Here is a 24,718-nt window from a genome sequence, read left to right on the forward strand (position 1 = left end):
AAGTGGGGATATACTCAGGGTTGTACTTTGGCTCTCGATAGGTAAATTTCAGTGTGTATTATTTGTCTTGATTCTTTATAATACAATGCTATGTCCATGAGTTTCATTTGTTTGTATATCTGTAGCAATAGTTTGTTCATTCCCAGAAGTCCTGTATAATAAATGCTCCTCAGTTTATTTATTCCTTCTATTTGTTTGATATTTTTCACTGGATATTTGATGGCCATTTAGGTTGTTTCCAGTTGGGGTCTAGTACCAATATTACTGCTATGAATATTCTTGTACACATCTCCTGGTGTGTATACACATTTCTGTTTTAAACATATCTTAAAATTTAATTACTGGATCATAGAGTATGCATATGTTTAGCTTCAAAAGGTACTATTGAATACTTTTTTGTCAAAGTGGTTGTATCAATTAACATTCCCTAGTAGTGAATAAGTGTACCAGCTGATCCACAAGTAGTGAATAAGTGTACCAGCTGATCCACAACCTTACCTATACTGTTTTAATTTGCTAATTTTCTCTTTAACTTTAGCTGTTTGGGTAGATGTTTTGAAGTACATCATTGTAAATTTTAAATTGCAACTCCCAGTTGAGAAATAAGGATGAGTACTTTTTTAATATATATATTTAGTCATTTGTACCAAAGGATATATGTAGCAAATATCTTCCGTTCTGTAACTTGCCTTTTTAATCTCTTAAGGTCTTTTAATGTGTTTCGAGGAACAAAATACCTTACCCCTTGAGTTCACGTTACCTTGGCAGGTTTCCATTGCCTTTGTATAAATTGTTTCTAATTACCCTAGTCGCCCCTGTCAGGAGCATTTTTATGTCACAAGCTATTCCACAGCTAAATTTAGAAGTCCTGCCCTTTTGTTATACTGAGATTATTGTGTCAAAAATGGAGTTTGGATTTTATCAAGAGATTTTCCAGTGTCTATTGAGAACATTTGATCTTTCTTTTTGCCTTTTGAAAACGTATTTAAACTTGTAGTTTTTTAAAAATATGAATGTTATAAATAAAACCATATTGACTAAAGAGGTGGGGCCAAGATGGCTGACTAGGTAGAAGCTACCTCGGATCCTTCTTGCAACAAAGACTTGGAAAAACAAGTGAATCAATCACATACATGACAATCTATTAACCCTGACCATCAAACACAGATCTAAAGAGCTGACCTGAGTGACAGAGACTGAGAAAGAACAACCACGGGGAAGCAGTGACTGTTATCGGAGACTGGAGCCAGCATCCCAGTCAGGAAACCTTGGCGCCAGGCTTTGGACTGCATGCAGGGGAGCTGAGCACGGCATCCTGAGACGGCACAAATACAGGACGCAGCCATAGCCTCCAGAAGTGACCTTGAGGGAAGCCCAGCCAGTGCACACAGGCAGCACAGTGACACAGCTGACAGGAGAAGTCACCGGGAGGCAGCAACTGGTTTTGGAGCGTGGAGTGCAGCGTCCCAGCCTGGGAAACTTGGCGCCGGGCTTTGGACTGGGACCGGAGGATCTGACCACGGCTTCTGAGACAGCGCAAGCACGGGACGCGGGCCTGACCCTCAGGAGCAATCTCTACCCAGCCAGGGCACACAGGTTACACGCCCCTTGGGAATCTCAGATAAAACAGTCATCCCAAGCAGGATAAGTAACTTTGTCTATATTCCGGGGTGCTACTCTCTCCTATTTATCTGAACCCTCCCCTCCCCTTCCCAGGCAGCTTCATTAACATTGGAATTTCCTGAGCCAGAGAGTGACTTGTGCTATGGTTTTTCTTTCTTTTCTTTTTTTTTTTTTTTTTTGGTCTTTTCCTAACCCATTCTTCTGGCCTGACAGAAGCAGCTAAAAAAATCCAGGGACCAAAAATCCTTCCCTAATTGGACTAAAAACACAGAACCAGCTCCAGCCAAACATATGTGATCCACAGTCTTGGGCTTTCATCCCTACAGGGAACAAGGTGGCTATTATAATGCAAAGGCATTTCTGATATGGATCTGACTGTAATTGTCTTAGCGGATTACTGGAAAGACAAGTTTCCCAGGTCTGATATCTCTGGGTATTCAACAGAACCCTCACTGACCCACAACAGGGAACTGAGAGCTGAAGCTCCCTCTGGACCACCTAGCCTCCTGCCTTAGGGGTCTAAGGAGGGTGACACATACCAATCTGTAGAGGTACTTGCATTGGGGGCCTAAGGTACAGCTGCAGAGCCCACCCACCAAAGTGCTTTAGGAATAGAGACACACCTACCTCACTAGCACTTGGGGGAAACCTGTCAGCATCCTGCCCCCCTGGAGTGTGAAACCCTGCCGCTACTAGAATCTGGTGCACACAACTATCACCACTACTTCTCTAGGTGGATAGGTGACAGTCTGCACCACACACTTGATGACCCAAAATCAGATTCTACTCAAGAATATTGAATGGACTCTTAGGCTTAAATATCTGGTAACAGCCCAAACCAGCTGGTAATAGGGCATAAGTGATTCAAGGGCCACAACAATCAAGACAGCGCAATCTACTAGCCCATCTACGTATATTGAAAGAAAACAAAACAAGATAAGACTCAGGGAGCAAATATAAAATAAATCACTACAATATCTTAGAGACGGCTCGGAGACAGCAGTCAATATCAAACCACATAAAGAAGCAGACCATGATTGCTTCTACAACTCCCCAAACTAAAGGATCAAAATCTCTCCCAAATGTAGATACAATCCTGGAATTGCCAGATGCAGAATATAAAAAACTAATTTACAGAATGCTTCAAGACATCAGGGATGACCTCAGAAATGAAATAAGGCAATCTACAGAAAAAGCCAAGGAACACACTGATAAAGCAGTTGAAGAACTCAAAAAGATTATTCAAGAACACAGTGGAAAAATTAAGAAGTTGCAAAAATCCATAGAGAGAGAGCATTCAGAAATCTAAAAGATTAACATTAAAATTACAGAATTAGACAACTCAATACGAAGTCAGAGGAGCAGAATCGAGCAATTGGAATGCAGGGTGGGGGATCTGGAGGACAAGGGAATTGACACCAATATAGCCAAAAAAAAAAAAAAAAAATCAGATAAAAGAATTTAAAATAATGCAGAAACCCTAAGAAACATGTGGGACTCTATCAAGAAGAATAACTTGCGTGTGATTGGAGTCCCAGAACAGGGAGGGAAAACAGAAAATACACAGAAAACAGTTGAAGATCTGTTGGCAGAAAACTTGTCTGACATCATGAAAGACGAAAGGATATCTATCCAAGATGCTCATAGAACCCCATTTAAGATTGATCCAAAAAGAAAAATCACCAAGACATATTATCATCAAACTTGCCAAAACCAAAGACAAAGAGAAAATTTTAAAAGCAGCCAGGGATAAAAGAAAGGTCTCCTACAAAGAAGAATCAATAAGTTCAGACTACTCAGCAGAAACCATGCAGTCAAGAAGGCAATGGGATAACATATATAGAGCACTGAAGGAGAAAAACTGCCAGCCAAGGATCATATATCCAGCAAAACTCTCTCTCAAATATGAAGGTGAAATTAAAACATTTACAGAAAAACACAAGCTTAGAGAATTTGCAAAAACCAAACCAAAGCTACAAGAAATACTAAAGGAAATTGTTTGGTCAGAAAACCAATAATATCAGATACCAGCACAACACAAGGTCACAGAAAGAACATCCTGATATCAACTCAAATAGGGAAATGACAAAAACAAATTAAAATTAATTTTAAAAAGAAAAAAAAGCTCAAAACAGGGAATCATTGAAGTTAATATGTAAAAGATCATGATAATCAAAAAGAGGGACTAAATACAGGTGGCATAGAACTGCCATATGGAGAGGGATACAAGGCGATATAGGATAATACAAGTTAGGTTTTTACTTAGAAAAATAGGGGTAAATATTAAGCTAACCACAAAGAGGTATAACAACTCCATAACTCAAAATAAAACCCGAGAAAAACATAATGACTCAGCAAACATAAATTCAACTACTATGAAAATGAGGAACACACAATTTACAAAGAAAACCATCTCACCCCAAAAAATAAGTGGAAAAATGAAATTGTCAACAACACACATAAAAAGACATCAAAATGACAGCACTAAACACATACTTATCTATAATTACACTGAATGTAAATGGACTAAATGCCACAATAAAGAGACAGAGAGTCTCAGACTGGATAAAGAAACACGATCCGTCTATATGCTGCCTACAAGAGACACACCTTAGACTTAGAGACACAAACAAACTAAAACTCAAAGGATGGAAAAAATATATCAAGCAAACAATAAGCAAAAAAGAGCAGAAGTAGCAATATTATTTTCTGACAAAATAGACTTTAAACTTAAATCCACCACAAAGGATAAAGAAGGACACTACATAATGATTAAAGGGACAATTGACCAGGAAGATATACCATATTAAATATTTATGTACCCAATGACAGTACTGCAAGATACATAAAACAAACTTTAACAGAACTGAAAAGTGAGATAGACACCTCCACAATTATAGTAGGAGACTTCAACACACCACTTTCGGAGAAGGACAGGACTTCCAGTAAGAAGCTCAATAGAGACACGGAAGACCTAATTGCTACAATCAACCAACTTGACCTCATAGACTTATACAGAACACTTCACCCAACGGTATTTCAAAGCATAGAAAATGACGGAATACTACCTAACTCATTCTATGCAGCCACCATATCCCTGATACCAAAACCAGATAAGACATTACAAAAAAAGAAAATTACAGACCTATATCCCTCATGAATATAGATGCAAAAATCCTCAACAAAATTCTAGCCAATAGAATTCAACAATATATCAAAAAAATAATCCACCATGACCAAGTGGGATTTATACCAGGTATGCAAGGCTGGTTTAATATTACAAAAACCATTAATGTAATCCACCATATAAATAAAACAAAAGACAAAAACCACATGATCTTATCAATTGATGCAGAAAAGGCATTTGACAAAGTCCAACACCCATTCATGATAAAAACTCTCAGCAAAATAGGAATTGAAGGAAAATTCCTCAACATAACAAAGGGCATCTATACAAAGCCAACAGCCAACATCACTCTAAATGGAGAGAGCCTGAAAGCATTTCCCTTGAGAACGGGAACCAGACAAGGATGCCCTTTATCACCGCTCTTATTCAACATTGTGCTAGAGGTCCTGGCCAGAACAATCAGGCTAGACAAAGAAATAAAGGGCATCCGGATTGGCAAGGAGGAAGTAAAATTATCTCTATTTGCAGGTGACATGATCTTATACACAGAAAACCCTAAGGAATGCTCCAGAAAACTACTGAAACTAATAGAAGAGTTTGGCAGAGTCTCAGGTTATAAGATGAACATACAAAAATCACTTGGATTCTTCTACATCAACAAAAAGAACATCGAAGAGGAAATAACCAAATCAATACCATTCACAGTAGCCCCCAAGAAGATAAAATACTTAGGAATAAATCTTACCAAAGATGTAAAAGACCTATACAAAGAAAACTACAAAGTACTACTGCAAGAAACTAAAAAGGACCTACTTAAGTGGAAAAACATACCTTGCTCATGCATAGGAAGACTTAACATAGTAAAAATGTCTATTCTACCAAAAGCCATCATCTATACATACAATGCACTTCCGATCCAAATTCCAATGACATTTTTTAATGTGATGGAGAAACAAATCACCAGCTTCATATGGAAGGGAAAGAAGCTCCGCATAAGTAAAGCATTACTGAAAAAGAAGAAAGTGGGAGGCCTCACTCTACCTGGTTTTAGAACATATTATACAGCCACAGTAGTCAAAACAGCCTGGTACTGGCACAACAACAGGCACATAGACCAATGGAACAGAATTGAGAACCCAGATATAAATCCATCTGCATATGAGCAGCTGATATTTGACAAAGGCCCAGTGTTAGTTAATTGGGGAAAAGATAGTCTTTTTAACAAATGGTGCTGGCATAATTGGATATCCATTTGCAAAAAAATGAAACAGGACCCATACCTCACACCATACACAAAAACTAACTCCAAGTGGATCAAAGACCTAAACATAAAGACTAAAACAATAAAGATCATGGAAGAAAAAATAGGGACAACCTTAGGAGCCCTAATACAAGGCATAAACAGAATACAAAACATTACCAAAAATGATGAAAAGAAACCAGATAACTGGGAGCTCCTAAAAATCAAACACCTATGCTCATCTAAAGACTTCACCAAAAGAGTAAAAAAGACCACCTACAGATTGGGAAAGAATTTTCAGCTATGACATCTCCGACCAGCGTCTGATCTCTAAAATCTGTATGATTCTGTTAAAACTCAACCACAAAAAGACAAACAACCCAATCAAGAAGTGGGCAAAGGATATGAACATGCACTTCACTAGAGAAGATATTCACGCAGCTAACAGATACATGAGAAAATGCTCTCGATCATTAGCCATTAGAGAAATGCAAATTAAAACTACAATGAGGTTCCATCTCCCTCCAACAAGGCTGGCATTAATCCAAAAAACACAAAATAATGAAAGTTGGAGAGGCTGTAGAGAGATTGGAACTCTTATACACTGCTGGTGGGAATGTAAAATGGTACAACCACTTTGGAAATCTATCTGGCGTTATCTTAAACAGTTAGAAATAGAACTACCATACAACCCAGAAATCCCACTCCTTGGAATATACCCCAGAGAAATAAGAGCCTTTACACGAACAGATATATGCACACCCATGTTTACTGCAGCACTGTTTACAATAGCAAAAAGCTGGAAGCAACCAAGGTGTCCATCAACGGATGAATGGGTAAATAAATTGTGGTATATTCACACAATGGAATACTATGCATCGATAAAGAACAGTGACGGATCTGTGGAACATTTCATAACATGGAGGAACCTGGAAGGCATTATGCTGAGTGAAATTAGTCAGGTTCGAAAGGACAAATATTGTATAAGACCACTATTATAAGATCTTGAGAAATAGTATAAACTGAGAAGAACACATACTTTTGTGGTTACGAGGCGGGGAGGGAGGGAGGCTAGGAGAGGGTTATTTACTGATTAGATAGTAGATAAGAACTACTTTAGGTGAAGGGAAGGACAATACTCAATACACGGAAGGTCAGCTCAACTGGACTGGACCAAAAGCAAAGAAGTTTCCGGGATAAACTGAATGCTTCAAAAGTCAGCAGAGCAGGGGCAGGGGTTTGGGTACTATGGCTTAAGGGGACTTCTAAGTCAATTGGCAAAATAATTCTATTATGATAACATTCTGCATCCCACTTAGAAGTGTGGCATCTGGGGTCTTACATGCTAACAAGTGGCCATCTAAGATGCATCAATTGGTCTCAACCCACCTGGATCAAAGGAGAATGAAGAACACCAAGGTCACACGATAATTATGACCCCAAGAGATAGAAAGGTCCACAGGAACCAGAGACTTACATCATCCTGAGACCAGAAGAACTAGATGGTGCCCGGCCACAACCGATGACTGCCCTGACAGGGAGCACAACAGAGAACCCCTGAGGGAGCAGGAGATCAGTGGGATGCAGACCCCAAATTCTCATAAAAAGACCAGACTTAATGGTCTGACTGAGACTAGAAGAATCCCAGTGGTCATGGTCCCCAAACCTTCTGTTGGCCCAGGACAGGAACCATTCCTGAAGACAACTCATCAGACATGGAAGGGACTGGACAGTGGGTTGGAAAGGGATGCTGACGAAGAATGAGCTACTTGTATCAGGTGGACACTTGAGACTGTGTTGGCATCTCCTGTCTGGAGGGGAGATAGGAGGGTAGAGAGGGTTAGAAACTGGCAAAATCGTCACGAAAGGAGAGACTGGAAGGAGGGAGCGGGCTGACTCATTAGGGGGAGAGTAAGTGGGAGTATGGAGTAAGGTGTATATAAGCTTATATGTGACAGACTGACTTGATTTGTAAATGTTCACTTAAAGCTCAATAAAAATTATTAAAAAAAATAACAAAATAAATAAATAAATAAATAAAGGATACTAAAGCTCAAAAAAAAAACATATCTATTGAATTTATCTATTCAATAGAATGGACAAGTAAACGTTTACCTGTTCTTGCTTCCCTCTCACATTTTTTATTTTTGTATGTGATTTTAGACCCAGTATATTTTTATTAAATATTTTAACTTGAAATGGTTTTTTTGGAACTATTAGTTTTGTACTTGCATGCTATCCTGCAGCCATATTTAGTGAGCATAAAATCCGTTTGTTTCCATTAATGATGACAAATTGACAACATGTGTTTATCTTTGCTCAAAAAATAAACCCTGATTATATTCTAAAGAACTCTAACTGGTAGTAAACCACAAAGTCAAAGAGAGCTGAAGGAGAAACAAAAGTAAATTTGAGACACAAATAACATATGGGGGCATCAGAAACCCTGAAGTGGAGTGATAAATGTCATATTGCTACCTAAAAAAATATTGCTACCTAAGTGCCTCTAATAGGCGGTATTGGTGATATCTAAACAAATTAGTGCCTGTAGAATCTCAGACTCACTATGCGCAGACAGTAGATAAGACGGTCTGTGAGGGTGAAGAATGGGCTGAAAATTAAGTGATTGCTTGGAAATCTACATACACAGCTGTTAGAATCACAGGCCTCTCTTCCACACCTGCACAGAGATTAGCAGTCTCCCCTTGGGGAGACACATCATTGCGAAGTTTCAGAAAACACAGGTAAAGAACAAGCTTAAAGACTCAGAAATATCAAAGCCTGTACAAAGCTATAGGCACCAGAAAGGAAGCAGTAACACTTAACACCAGAGGAAAATTAAAAAAATTTTTAAGATTCTAAGGAAAGTGATTTTTGATGTACCGTTCTCCACTCAAACTAATTGTAAATAAGATGCGAGGATAGAATAATGTCAATTTCAAACATGCAAGAATACAAAAATATACTTCTCAAGGACTCTTTCTTTGGAAGCGCTTAGGAAATGTACTTTGGCAAAATGAGAGAATAAAACATAGAGAAATCTGTGGATCTGGACACACATATAACACAAGAAAGTTTAGGATGACAGAATGAAGGAAGAAAGGTCTCTGCGATTAAATAATAAAACAACATTTCATGTAAAAGAAAAGCAGCCATGGTACACTACTTGGCTAAACAGGAATAATATCTGCATAATCACAATCATAATAATATGAAGACTTATTATTTAACAAAAAGTTATGAAATTTTTGGTGGGAAGATGGAAGAAAGAGAAAAAGAATTCATTTTCTCAGCTCTAATAACAAGAAACCAATAATCTCTTTTTTTTATTTAGAATTAGAAGCATGTTATACAGAAAAGTAGATTAAAATACCAAAAGAAACAGCTGCAAGAATTGAAAGCAGTTGTCTTTATGAAAGGGACTATGGGGTTGAGGGACTGGAGCAGGAAAGTGCTGTTTTTGGTTATGAGTGTTTTAGCCTTAATTAAGTTTTTTTTTTCCATAATGGGAAAGCAATAAATTAATAAAAATAAAATTAATTAGAGCTAACTAACATGAATTCACTATATTTAACGGATGCCAATGATCACCACAATTTTACTTTTATGAGGTTTTTGATTGTGTCTCACTGCTCTGTTTGAAATGTCTCCAAGTGAATTTTCAGTAAGGCATATGAGTGTTCCACCACCTGTATACTTTCATACCTAAGCAGTTCTTCTTTCTGTTCCTTTAGAAGTGTATAAATAAGCTAGACAAAACAGCATAGATTTTATTTTAAGACTAAAGTTTGAGAGAAGTTTGAAAAGTTTGAGTTTGTAGGTAACCAGTTTTTGTTTGTGTAGGTTTTTGTTATCATACTTTGGCCTCCGTGTTTCCATTGTTGTTGTTAGGTGCCGTCAAGTCGCTTCTGACTCATAGCGACCCTTTGCACAACAGAATGAAACACTGCCCGGTCCTAAGCCATCCTTACAATCGTTGTTATGCTTGAGCTCATTGTTGCAGCCACTGTGTCAGTCCACCTCGTTGAAGGTCTTCCTCTTTTTCTGCTGACCCTGCACTCCGCCAAGCATGATGTCCTTCTCCAGAGACTGATCCATCCTGACAACATGTCCAAAGTATGTAAGACACAGTCTCGCCATCCTTGCTTCTAGGAGCATTCTGGTTGTACTTCTTCCAAGACAGATTTGTTTGTTCTTTTGGCAGTCCATGGTATATTCAATATTCTTTGCCAATACCACAATTCAAAGGCATCAATTCTTCTTCGGTCTTCCTTATTCATTGTCCAGCTTTCACATGCATATGATGTGATCGAAAATACCATGGCTTGGGTCAGGTGCACCTTAGTCTTCAGGGTGACATCTTTGCTCTTCAACACTTTAAAGAGGTCCTTTGCAGCAGATTTATCCAATGCAAAGCGTCTTTTGATTTCTTGACTGCTGCTTCCATGGCTGTTGATTGTGGATCCAAGTAGAATGAAATCCTTGACAACTTCAATCTTTTCTCTGTTTATCTTGGTGTTGCTCATTGGCCCAGTTGTGAGGATTTTTGTTTTCTTTATGTTGGGGTGTAATCCATACTGAAGGCTGTGGTCTTTGATCTTCATTAGTAAGTGCTTCAAGTCCTCTTCACTTTCAGCAAGCAAGGTTGTGTCATCTGCATAACTCAGGTTCTTAATGAGTCTTCCTCCAATCCTGATGCCCCGTTATTCTTCATATAGTCCAGCTTCTCGTATTATTTGCTCAGCATACAGATTGAATAGGTATGATGAAAGAGTACAGCCCTGACGCACACCTTTCCTGACTTTAAATGAATCAGTATCCCCTGGTTCTGTCCAAACAACTGCCTCTTTTAAATCCTTGACATTCAAAGATGTATCCGGACTGTATCTAGATATTGCTCTCTTTTCATTAATTTTCCTTAGCACACAGTGAGCTTTGGTGGGGTGCAAGCTCAGGATTAGCATATGAAATGCATTCTTTCCTTTTTTCCAAGCCTATTTAGGTACATTTCTACATTACTTTAAGTTTTTGAAGTGACCCTAGGTGAGGTAGTAGAAAGGGGATTCAGGCCTGTGAGTTTGTCACCATCATATCCACAAATGTATGAATCCTTAATTTTCCTATGGTATTTTTTTTTTTTTTTAATGCTAGTCCCCTTCCTTGCTGACCATTAATCAGGAAAAGAGTAAGGTTGCTATGGAAGAAACGTACATCCTGATTGTGAAGATAAGCATTTCTGTTGTGTTTCTGATCCCTTCCCCTCTCCCATTAAGAATTACTTATTCCTTCACTTGCACTTTACTCTTTCTGTGTCTCCATAGGCTCTCTTCTCTTGAGATACAGATATGCACAGATAGTCCTTATTCCAGCATTCTGTCAAGAAGTGAGTGTGCAACTTAAAGGAAATCTATAGTGACTTTTTTTTATAATGAGAACAATACTTTTGAAAGAAAATAAGTACCCCCTAATTCATCCGTTTGGTGAAAATCATAAAAATAGATTTAATTAAAGAGAGATATAAACTCAAAGCTATGTACATAGATATTGGTTATAATCTGAGACATCATGGAGAACAGGTAGAATATTTCATAAAAATCAGAGAGCTCTCATCATTTTAATAAGGAAAAAAGAATTACCCTAGAAACTACTATAAACGTGATTTTACTATCAGGATATGTTAACACAATGCAGTAAAAATCTTATTAATTCTTAACACAAGGGACCAGAGAGCAGAAAAAACTAAAATAAAAAGCAAATTTGCAATTAACATGCTTGAGATTACCTAAAATATGTATTAAAGTTATAGAGCATTTAGATGTCTGGGGAATAACAGTTCTTTTACTATCTTAAATAAACCAGTATTGGATTAACAAGGTTTTATGTAACACAAAAACTAAGCTACAAATTCATGGAAGAAAATGACATGCTGGGTGACAGCTTTTTGAATAAAAAAATTTTATGAGACGTGTGACTTCATAACAGACCTTAGTCATTGTACAATCCTATTCCAGTTATCTCACAGCAAAATAAAGATTCTGAAATTCAACACTTTCTATTGTTAAAAAAAAAAAAAAAACTTTAACACCAAAGAGTTTTTTAGTAACAAGCAGTATCTTAAACAAGAACATTTCCTGAAGGTATTACAATGGCACTCAGTGCAATATGCTTGAGAGGAGTCACTGCAAGATGAATATAATTGTGCTTTTTGGGTAAAATGTATGCCCCTGAACAAGAACTGAAGGAGTGACAGGAAACAAAAATAGAAGAAACAAGAAAGACTTTAATATAGGATGACTGTTAAAGATTAATATTTCACAGGACCTGATTCTTAAAATCTTTCATAAGTGGCTCATTTTGATATACTAAAGAATTATTGAGGTAATTGTGTGGTTAGAAATTTTTTAAAGCCAAAAACTAGTATTAAAAAAGAAAAATGCATGTAATCTGGCTGGGGAAAAAAAAAAGGTAATAACACATTGAAGTCCTAAGTCTAGTGAAATTAAATAAAAATTGGAGAATGAGAGGTTGTCAGTATGAGTGTATTAACTCCTTGAAATGCACTGAAGCACTGGGAATTTTTTTTTTACATTAATAATCTGAGAGTTATAGATTAAATATGAATTTGATAATCTTATACTATCACTGGAAATCTGGTGGCTTAGTGGTTAAGTGCTATAGCTGCTAACCAAGAGGTTGGCAGTTTGAATCCCCCAGGCGCTCCTTGGAAACTCTATCGGGCAGTTCTACTCTGTCCTATAGGGTCACTATGACTCGGAATCAACTCAATGGCAGTGGGTTTTTTTTGGTTTATACTATCACTAGTGAGTGAGTGAGTGAAAAGTGTAACGTAGATATCCCACTTTAGAATTTGATGAAAGAAAAATAGTTTCAAAATATCATTCTAGACTACAGTACTTAAGTATTCATTCATCCACAGTGAGAGCAACTCCTATCTTAACCCATTTCTCCTGTCCCCTATGTCCTATGTTAGATTGCTCTCTTCGTTTAAATACCAGAACAACCAGTTCTTGCTTGTTTTCTGCTGGCCTTTGTTACATCAGTGTCCATGCTGTGTTTAGAGGGCTGAGGGGTCATTTTGATGAGGGTCTAATCAGCAACTATTCTAGAATTTCTAATATGTCCTTGCTCAGAGATTTAGACAACCACAGCTGGAGAGAACAAAAAGTTAGTCTGAGCCTCAAAAAATGAAAACAGGTATAAACTGGTTTGGGTCCCCAACAGATGTCACTGAAAGAGGAGCGCACCCAGTCAGGAGAAACCAGAACTAGCCCCGTAGCCATGTCTAGATGCTATGGTTTTAATCTGGTGCTTAATTCATGACTGAACAGGCAATCCCTAGATATGACTGGTTTTACCACTGATGCTGCCTTCTTTCTACCTCCTTTGAAGGCTTTACTATAAGTAGCCCCCTAAAAGCTCTATATCCACCTAGCTTCATATTGACTGTCATGCAGGACATTGGCGGCAAAAGCAATATTCAGATATTAGTCATTCAGGTGGTGCACAGGTCATACCATCTCATCCTGTGAGCCCAATATATTGTCATAGTAAATCTGAGCTTATAACTCACAGGTCAAAAACCATTGTCTCTGCCAGAATTAAAAAACAAAACAAAACAAACCCACTGTGATCAGCTGATTCTGACTTACAGCGATGCTATAAAACACAATAGAACTGCCCCCAAAGGTTTTCCAAAGAGTGGCTGGTGGATTCGAACTGCCAAACTTTTGGTTAGCAGCCTGAGCTCTTAATCACTGCACCACCAGGGCTCCCCTGCCATAGTAGATGAGTCAAATATGGCAACAGATTCATGGGAACATATTGGCATCTTTTTTCTTTGACATCATAGAGAAATCAAAGATTGTAAAAGCAATAATAAAAGAAAGAGTTTGGTAGTTTTGAGATTTAGGTCTGCCATACCATTGGTCAAGAATTTCCCAGGCATTGGAATTTGAGGAAGGCAGTACTCAGTCCCAGTCTAGTTCAATGGAATGCCCTAGACTCAATACAGATTTTCCTAATGATTCTCGAGATAACTGGAATATCTTACCTAAACCTTATGGATAAGGCCATCTGTACCAATGTCTCTGAGATACATTTCCACTTGAGCTAAAATGCTACATAGAAAGAGGACATATGGCAGTGGCTGCATAATTCTTGAGTCTTTCCCAGATTCCCTTTCAAAAATAGTCTGGCAAAAAATAATAATAATAATATTTTCACAAAATGTGATGACAAAATGTCCCACAAAACTAGGAACTGGTGCAGTGAACACTGTCAACATGAAGAGTAGCACTGAACAGTAGCTGTTTAGAAGTAGAGGGAAGAATAAAGGGCATCTAATGCCCTGAGACAGGAGAGCCCCAGAATTACCCATAAGTGTTCACTACAGAATGACATGGACCAACTTGAGTACATTTGCTAAAAATGGAGGAATGTTTTGCCCATATAGATGGCAAAAGCAAAGTTCAGGTATCGGTCAGTCGGATGGTGCATAGGTCATTCTATCTTATCCTCTGAGTCCAATATATTTTCATAGTTAATTTGAGCTTTTAACTCACAGGTCAAAAACCATTGTCTCTGCCATAATAAAAAAACCAAAAAACCAAACCCATTGTGATTGAGTTGATTCTGACTCATAGCAACCCTACAGAATACAGTAGAACTGCCCCAAGGTGCGGCTGCTGGATTCAAACTGCTGACCTTTTGGTTAGCAGCCTGAGTTTTTAACCACTGCACCACCAGGGCTCCCCTGCCACAGTAGATGGGTAAGTATGCAGAGATCACGATAAAGTCTAAAGTAATTGGAGCAGTCTGGGCTCTCTGAGCCCTTAAAGAAACCAGCCAGCTGAAGCTCGTTTTAAGGAAAAATCCTCACACAGAAGTGCTGAAAATGTAATCTAAATCGAGTAGGACAAGGACACTAGGGACAAAGGAAAGAGATGATCCAGATAAAAGAAGTGGAGGAACTGAGAAAGAAGAGCTCCATAGAGGGTAATTTGGCAATATCTAGCAAAATTACATACAACGTGTTAGTAAAATTGCATACCCTTTAAGCCAGTAATTATACTTCTAGGAATCTATAGCCCAAATACATTTGAAAAAATATGAATGGTATATCTGTAAGACTACTACAAAACACTGAGGCACTTTTTGTAATAGCAAAAGACTCGAAACAACTCAAACATCCTCGTAAATAGAAGGGTTAAATAAACTCCGGTGCATTGACAAAGTGGAATACTTACAGCTTTAACAAGAAATAAGGGCAAGATAGAGCACATTATGGGTCATAACATTCACCTTAACAAATTCGACAGAATGGGCACCATGCAAAGTATGTTCTCACGCCACATGGGATTAAAGTAGAAATCAATAACAGAACAATAGCTGGAAAATCCCCCAAATACTTGGAGATTAAACAATATGCTTCTAAATAACACATGAGTCCAAGAAGATGCCTCAAGAGAAACTGAGAAATATATTTTTAAATTAAGGAAAGTGAAAATAAACTTATTGAATTTGTGGAATGCAGCAAAAGCAATGTTCAGAGAAAAATGTATAATTCAAATGTATACATATTAGAAAAGATGAAAGATCTAAAATTAATCATTGAAGGTTCCACCTTAGGAAACTAGAGAAAGAATAATTTGAGCCTAAAGAAAACAAATGATGGAACTTAGAGCAATTTTCTTTTTAGTTGAAAACAGAAAATCAGTGGAACTGTCTTCGTTGTCTAGTGCTGCTGTAACATAAATACCACAAGTGGGTGGATTAACAATCAGAAAGTTATTTTCTCACAGTTCAGGAGGCTAGAAGTCCAAATTCAGGGTGGTGGCTCTAGGGGAAGGTTTCCTGTCTCTGTCAGTTCTAGACGAAGGTGTTTATCTCTTCCTTGCTTCTGCTTTCGAGTGATCTTCATGTGGTTTGACATGTGTCTTCACCCATCTCTGCTTGCTCCTTTTATATCTTCTTAGAGAGTGACTCAAAATACACTTTACAGTAATCTGTCTCATTAACACAACAAAGACAACCCATTCCCAAATGGGATTGTAATGGCAGGCATAGAAGATAGGATTTACAACACATATTTTGGGGGGACACAATCAATTCACAACGGGAACTAAAAGCTGGTTCTTAGGAAAGATCAAGAAAATTGATAAATCTTCGGCCAGGCTAACCAAGAAAAGACGATAGAAGATTCAAATAACCAAATAAGAAATGAAAGAGAGCTCATCACTACTATTCCCATGACCATTAAAAATATAATAAATGGGCTCAAACATAGCAACAATTGTGGGGATGTTATATATAGGATCACTATGAGTTGGAATTTTTGGTTTTTATGAGTTGGAAATAACTTGATGGCACCTAACACTAACAACATGAAAAATTCTATACCTACAAATTTTAAGACTTTGATAAAATAAGCCAATTCCTTGAAAGATAGAAAATAAACAAACACACTCAATAAAAAATAAATCATCTGAGTAGGCTTATATCTATAAAAGAAATTGAATCAGTAATTAATAACCTTTTTTTTTTTTTTAGAAAAGAAAGCACCAGGCCTGGACGGTTTTACTGGTGAAGTCTATCAAGTATTTAAGGGAGAAATCATACCATATCTCCACAATTTCTTCCAGAAATATCTTTCTAGCTCATCCTATGAGGCCAGCATTACCCTAAAACAAAAACTGCATTAAAACATCACAAAAAAGGAAAATTACAAACCTATATCTCTCTCATGAACCTAGATACAAAAACCCTCAACAATTATATTAGCAAATTAAATGATCAATGTATAAAAAAATTATCCATAATGACCAGTGGAATTATTCCAGGTATTCAAGACTGGTTCAAATTTTGAAAATTAATTAATATAATCCACCACATTAACAAGCAGAAGAAGAAAAATTATATGATCTTTTCAATTGATGCAAAAAAAAGCATTTTACAAAATCCAACACTCATGATAAAAACCCTCAGAGGGGAACTTGTACAACTTGATTAAGAACATCTACCAAAAAAATATAGACAATATAATAATAACAAGACACTAGACACTCTTCACCTGTCTCAGGCTGGGTTCTCTAGAAAAGCATATAAATATATACAGAGATTTATATCAAGGAAATGGCTCACACAGTTGAAAAAGGCTGAAACTTTCAAAGTCTGTGGATCAGGATAGAGCGGTCTCCTGATCCATGTAGCCACAGAGGCTGGCAAATCCAAGATCCTCAGCAGATCAAAGAGCAGGGCTCTTGCCCACAGGTTGTGAAGACTGATGTAGCCCAAGATCGGCAGGCAAGGCCACAAGGGTTCTTCTGATTCATGTAGCTGCTAGCTCAAGTCCCAAGAACTAGAGGTCAGACAAACAAGAGCTAGCTGCAGGGTCCAGAGCAGGCAAAAGCCAGAGCGTCTGCTTATTTTTGGATGCAGGCCACATGCCCAAGGAAACTCCCTTTCAACTGATTGGCTACTCACAGCCGATCCCATCTTGGGGGTGATCACGCATCAAATCTCAACAGGGAAGTGATCACAACATTATACGGCTGTCAAAACACTGAGAATCATGGTCTGGCCAAGTTAACACACAATCTTAACCATCCCCTAAGACTGGGAAAAAGAGACAGTGATGTTTTCTCTTTCCTGTCTCGTTCAACATCACACTGAAAGCTCTAGCTAGTGCAGTAAAATAAGAGTAAACAAATAAATAAATATCATATTTTATGCAAATGACAAACATATTCTACATTTGTTTGAAACCACATCCTTCCTCATACCAGGTATTTTTGCTGTAAAACAAATATTGGTATATTGCCAGTTACAAGAATATCTCACTTGGGGGAGGCGTGGTTGGCAAACAAACTTAGAACATGCACGTTATTTGTGTAAAAATACAGTAAATAAATAAATAGAAGATACACAGGTCTGAAAGGAAGAAATAAAGCTTTCTCAGAGATGATATGATTGTCTACGTAGAAAAACCCAAAGGGGGGAAAATAGTCTCCTGGAATTAACAAACAATTATAGCAAGATTGCAGGATACAAGGTGATATATAAAAATCAATTGCATTCCTACATGCCAGCAATAAATGATCGGAATTTCGAAATTAAAAAAATAAAACTTTCAATTTACCATAGCACCAAAAAATACTTAGGTAAAAAATCTAGCAAAATACATACGGGATCTAGATGGGGAAAACTACAAAACTCTGTTGAAAGAAATCAAATAGGGCCTAAAAAAATTGGAAGTAACCAAGCTGCCTTTCAATAGGTGAATAGATAAAAAACTGTGGTACACCCATACAATGGAATAATATTTGGTGATAAAAAAGGATGAACTATCAATTCATGCAATAACATGAATGCATGTTGCTAAGTGAAAGAAGATGATATGAAAAAGTTTGTTTGATTCCAATGACATAACATTCTGAGAAAGAAAATATGTATATATAGAGAGAGAAACAGTTAAAATCGTGGTTGCTGGGAGATTTTTTTTTTGGGGGGGGTCAGGGGTTGAATAGGGAAGCATGATGGAATTTTACACAGATGAAACTCTCCTGTATGATATTATAGTGGTGGATACACAACATTATGCATATGTCAAAACCCACAGAACCTTACAGCACAAAGAGTGAGCCTTACTGTAAGGAAATGGAAAAAAAAATTAGCAAGTCAGGGGATCACATCATGGAAAGCAGACTGTGACAAAAGAATCTAAGGATATTACAAATATATGAAACAAACTCCTGAAGGGATGGGGGCAAAAGCGCTGACCTACATAAATGGAAATTAATGAGGTGTGGTCGATGGCACTATTTTTTTCATAGGCAAAAAGAATGGCACATAAGCATTGTTCTCTAGCCCATAAAGTTGTTTTCCTTGGGAGTACAGGTTAACAGTTTGATGCTTTTATGCATATATAATGTACATTAAAATTGAATAATTACATAAATGGATGGTGGGAGCCAGGTTTCTCATTGATTTAGTGAGAGTTTACAGATAAGCAAGGGGGTGCTGAGGGAGGCTGGAATGAATCATGTGGTAATAGATTAAGTTGAAGACATCAGTATGAACATATTTGTGCCTAATATAGATACAGATTATTACATATAGAAATATTCATAGATATGTGCACATAAATTTGTGTATACATATATATATTTCCTTGCATCTTGTTTCAAATAGGAAGTTTCAAAAACAAAAACAAAAAAACAGAAAACCCACATTCATGGGAGTATGTCAAAGGGACACAGGAGTCAACCGAAAGAGCTCCCAAAGAACAAAGCTGAAGGAATCTGAGTAATAAAATAAATTAGTGTTCGACTATAACCCAAAATAAAAATCCATTAGTCCAAATTGACATAAGGAAATGCTTGAATAAAAAAATAAATGGGAGAAAACAGAAAATTCTCCTTTGCAGAAGAATTCCAAACAATTTATATAGATGCTCTACCCTCAGTGAGAGCATTATAGCAAAGAACCAAAAAACTAAGTAAAACAGAGACAAACATCAGTCCTGCAACCCAAAGCGTCAAATGAAGAGACAAAGAACTCAACCAAGCACCAAAAGGAATAAGAAACTGACAGAGAACAGACAGTAAGGAAAGAGATGGTATGGAGGTACCCAATCAGGTGACTTGGCACCAGTTCGCCATTTTGAACTCCTCAGCCACCGAGAATGGTGAACAGGGAGTACAGAAAGGCAGTTTCACAGAGCTCCCAGCAGAAGACAGAGCACGCAGTAACCAGTGATACACGCTTTCCCACCCTCCCACTCTTCTTCCCCCATGTGACCTCTGCCAATATCCACCAGGCCGAGGTTGCTTGGTCAGGACGGCTGCAGCTCCTTATTGCTTGTATTCACTCTGCCCTCATTAGCTGGCTCTTTCAGTGCCATTTTTTTGTAGCTGTTGTTGCTTTTTTCAGCTTTTTAAAATTTCTTCTCTCTCCCTCACCTCCTTTCTTTCCTTTTTCCACAACAACAGGTCCATGTCCCATTTCTACTCCTTCTGACAGGCTGTGAAGCACCACTTGGCTGAGGAACCACCTCCCTGGTCTGTGCCGCCACGTTAATGGGCTCCCTGGGGGCATTTTTTTTTCCTTCTCTTTGTTTCTAGTTTCTCATCTCATTCTACCTTCCTTCTTTTCCTGTCTCCTGAATACTTGGCATCATGTGCCATCTCTGCTCCTTCCTGACAAGCTGTGAAGTGCCACTCAGCTTGGAAGCTACTTCACCAGTTGGCACCGCCAAGCCAGTGGGCTCCCTTGTGGATTTTTCTTTTCTCAGTTTCTTGTCTTTCTCTACCATCCTTCTCTCCTTTTCTCCTGAAAACATGGCACTGTGTGGCATCTCTGTTCCTTCTAGATGGACTGTGCTGTGCAGCACGACTGGGAAGCCACTTCCCTGATCTGTGCCACTGCAACAGCAGACTCCATCAGGACATTTTTTTCTTTTTCTCTTCTTCTCTTTTCTCAGTTTCTTGTCTCTTTCTACCTTCCTTCCTTACTCTGATCCTGAATACCTGACACCGTGTGCCATCTTTGCTCCTTGATGTGCTGTGCAGCACCGCTCAGCTGGGAGCTCACTTCCAGTGGGCTCTGTTGGGGCATTTTTTTTTTCCTTTTTTTTTTTTTCTTAGATTCTTTTCACTCTTTACCTTCCTCCGAACCACCTGGCTTTTTTTTTTTTTCTCTCAATTTCCTCTCTCTCTCTCTACATTTCTTCTATTCCTTTCTTTGAACCACCTGGCTGTGTCTGTTTTTGTCTCTCTCTCTTTTTATAAGTCTAGTTCCTTATCTCTCTCTGTCTTCCTTCCTTTCTCCTGTCCACCTAGCTGTGTGTGCTGTATCTGTCACTTCTTGACAAGCTGTACCTCACTGCCCAGGTAGAAAGCTACCAGTACACAGCTTCCTCAGGTCTGTGCCACTCCAGCAGCAGGCTCCCTCAGCACTTTTTTTGGCACCTGTTTCTCTCTTCTCTTCCTCTTCTTTCTCACACCCACTTAGCTCCACACATCACAACCTCCCCACCCCTTCCTATCTTCACTGTGCACTGAGCATTATACTCCCAAGCAGCATAGGCACTGTCTACCAGAACTTGCACTGCACTGACCCCCGGCCCTGCCCTGTTGGCCCCAGTAACTACTACAAATAACCCAAACCAGCCCCACTCCCTCCACTGGACCTACCCTGCTGCTCCATAGCTGAGCAACTGGCCCTGCCCATTGGACTAAGTGGTGAGGAGCATCATGACCACAGACAAGCAAACAACAAAGAACACCCAGCCTGCCTGCTCAGATATAGCAAATTAAAAAAAAAAAAAAGTAGGACAAAACAAACGTACAATCAAAATGAAGAAAATAGTTCCTGAATATCCTGAAGACAGCAGACAATATTAAAATATACAAAACAAAACCAAACAGGATTGGATGGTTCCAGCAGGTGTCCAAGATAAAACACCAGATAGCCTTCCAGTAGAAGAAAAGGAACTGGAACTACCTAATAGGGTATTCAAATCTCTAATATTCAAAGTTATCCAAGAGTTGAAGGAAAAAGCAGACAAAATTGAGGAAAAAATAGACAAAATCATAGAAAATACAGAAAAACAATGGAAAATTCAGGAAAGTAATACAGTAACAAAATGTCAAAATAAATTCACAAGTAGAAAATCATACAAAAACAACAATTAGGACTCCAAAAACATAAACAACAAGATTTCAGAAATGGACAGTATCACAGAAGGTTTGAGAAGCAGGTTTGAAAAAAATGGAAGACAGGATCAGCAAAACTGGGGACAAATACTTGGATACCACTTTGTATGAGGAAAAATCAGAGAAAAGAATGAAGAAAAAGTAAGAAATTCTGAGAACAATGTGGGATACCACCAAAAGAAAAAATCTGTGAGCAATCAGATTTCCAGAATAGAGGAAGAAAATGTAAAACACAGAGAGGATTATTGAAGGATTGCTGACAGAAACTTTCCTAATATCATGAAAGATGAAAGGCTGACCATCCAAGAAGCTCAACGAACCCCATATAGGATAGACCCCAAAGAAAATCATTACCTAGGCATATCATAATCACACTTGCTAAAATCAAAGACATAGACAAATCTGAGAGCAGCTCAAGAAAAACAAAAAGTCACAGAGAGGGGAAACAATAAGACTAAAGCCTGATTACTCGGTAGAAACCATGCAGGCAGAAGGGAAATGGAATGACATACATAAAATCTCAAAAGAAAAAAAAAAAGTTGCCAACCAAGAATAATATATCCTGCAAAACTCTGTTTCAAATATGATGGTGAAATTGGGACATTTCCAGATGAACAGAAATTATGGAAATATGTAAAAACCAAACCAAATGTACAAGAATTATTAAAGGGAATCCTCTGGTTACAGAGCAAACAACATCACAAGATAGCCTGAATCTAGGACACAAGACTGCATCAGCCAGATACCAACCTAGGTAATGAACTCTCAAGGATAAATCAAAACTAAAATGTTTACAACAGGGAACCAGAGAGGTTAAACGTCAGAAAATAAAAGAGGGAATAAATGGTGCAGGTATAGAATGCTCTAAAGGAGAGGAAGGCAAGGTGATACCAAGTAATAATAGACTGGTTCAAATGTAATAAGGGCAAATTTCAAGGCAACCACAAAGAAAGCCAACAAACCTACTCATCAAAATAAAAGAAACAAAAAGTCTCAGTAAATACAAAATCTACAAAACAAATGAAAAAAAAAAAAAACACACAAAAGGAATTCAGCACAGGCAAGTAAGATGAACAAAGAAAAGTCAGCACTACAAAAAAAAAAAAAATGCTACAAAATGACAGCAATAAACTCACACCTATCAATAATTACATTGAACATGAATGGCCTAAATGCACCTGTAAAGAGAAAGAGAATGACAGAATGGATAAAAAACCAGGATCCATCAATATGCTGTCTACAATAGACACACCTTAGAAACAAAGGCATAAATTTATTAAAAATTAAAGGCTGGAAAAAAAAAATCAAGCAAACAGCTACCAAAAGAGAGCAGGAGTAGCAATACTAATCTCAGATAAAATAGACTTTAAAACAAAACCCTCCCTAGAAGACAAAGAAGGGTATTATATAATGATTAAAGGGACAATCCATCATGAATACATAGCCATAAAAAATATCTATTTCCCCGATGAGAGGGCTCCTAAATACATAAAACAAACTCTAACAGCACTGAAAAGAGAAATTGAGCGTCCTGCAATAATATCAGGAGATTTCAACACACCATTCTGGTAAAGGACAGAACATTTAGAAAGAAACTCAACAAAGATTCAGAAGATCTAAGGGCCATAATCAGCCATCTTGACCTCATAGACATTGTCTTAGTCATCTAGTGTTGTTATAACAGAAATACTACAAGTGGATGGCTGTAACAAAGAGAAATTTATTCTCTCACAGTCCAAATTCAGGGTGTCATCTCCAGGGGATAGCTTTCTCACTCTTTTGGCTCTGGAGGAAGATTCCTTGTCATCAATCTTCCCCAGTTGAGGAGTTTCTCAGGTGCAGGAACTCCAGGTCCAAAGAACACATTCTGCTCCCTGTGCTGCTTTCTTGGTGGTATGAGGTCCCCAACTCTCTGCTTGCTTCCCTTTCCTTTTATCTCTTGAGAGATAAAAGGTGATACAGGCCACACCCCAGGAAAACTCCCTTTAGGTTGGATCAGGGAGGTGACCTGTGTAAGGGTGGTGCTACAATCCTTTCCTAATCCTCTTAACATAAAATTAAAATCACAAAATGGAGGACAACCACACATGGCGTAACCAAGTTGATACACACATTTTTGGGGGGACATAATTCAATCCATGACAGACATATATAGAGCACTCCACCCAACAGCACCAAAGTACACATTCTATTCCAATGTACATGGCACGTTCTTCAGGATAGACCATATCTTGGCCACAAAGCAATCCTCAACAAAATCCAACACACTGAGAGAATAAAAAGTATCCTCTCTGATTACAATGTCATCAAAGTAGAAATTAACAAGAGGAAAAGCAAGGAAAAAAAAAATCAAATACATGGAAACTCAATAACACCCAGCTTATATACCATGGGGTAATAGAAGAAATCAAAGATGGAATCAAAAAATTTCTTGAATCAAATGGGAATGAAAACACATCATACTAAAACCTTTGGGACACAGCAAAGGCAGTGCTCAGAGGTCAATTTATATCAATAGATGCACACATAAAATAAGAAGAAAGGGACAAAATCAATACATTAGCTACACAACTGGAACAAATAGCAAGACAACGGCAAAATAAGTTCACAGCCACCAGAAGAAAGGAAATACTAAAGATCAGAGCAGAAATAAATGAAATAGAGAATAGAAAAACAGTAGAATCAACAAAACCAAAAGCTTTGAAAGGACGAACAAACCACTTGCCATACTGACAAAAGAAAAACAGGAGCGGACACAAATACCCTAAATAAGAAATGAAATGGGGGACATTACAACAGACCCAATTAAAATAAAAAGGACCATAACAGAGTGCTCTGAAAAACTATATTCCAAAAAATTTGAAAACTTAGAGGAAATGGACAAATTGTAGAAACACACTACCTATCCAAACTAACAGAAAATGAGGTTGAAAATCTGAACCAACCCATAACAAAAGAATAGATTGAAAAGGTTAAAAAAAAAGAAAAGAAAAA

This window comes from Loxodonta africana, chromosome 1, assembly GCF_030014295.1.
Source record: "Loxodonta africana isolate mLoxAfr1 chromosome 1, mLoxAfr1.hap2, whole genome shotgun sequence".
Classification (NCBI taxonomy): domain Eukaryota; kingdom Metazoa; phylum Chordata; class Mammalia; order Proboscidea; family Elephantidae; genus Loxodonta; species Loxodonta africana.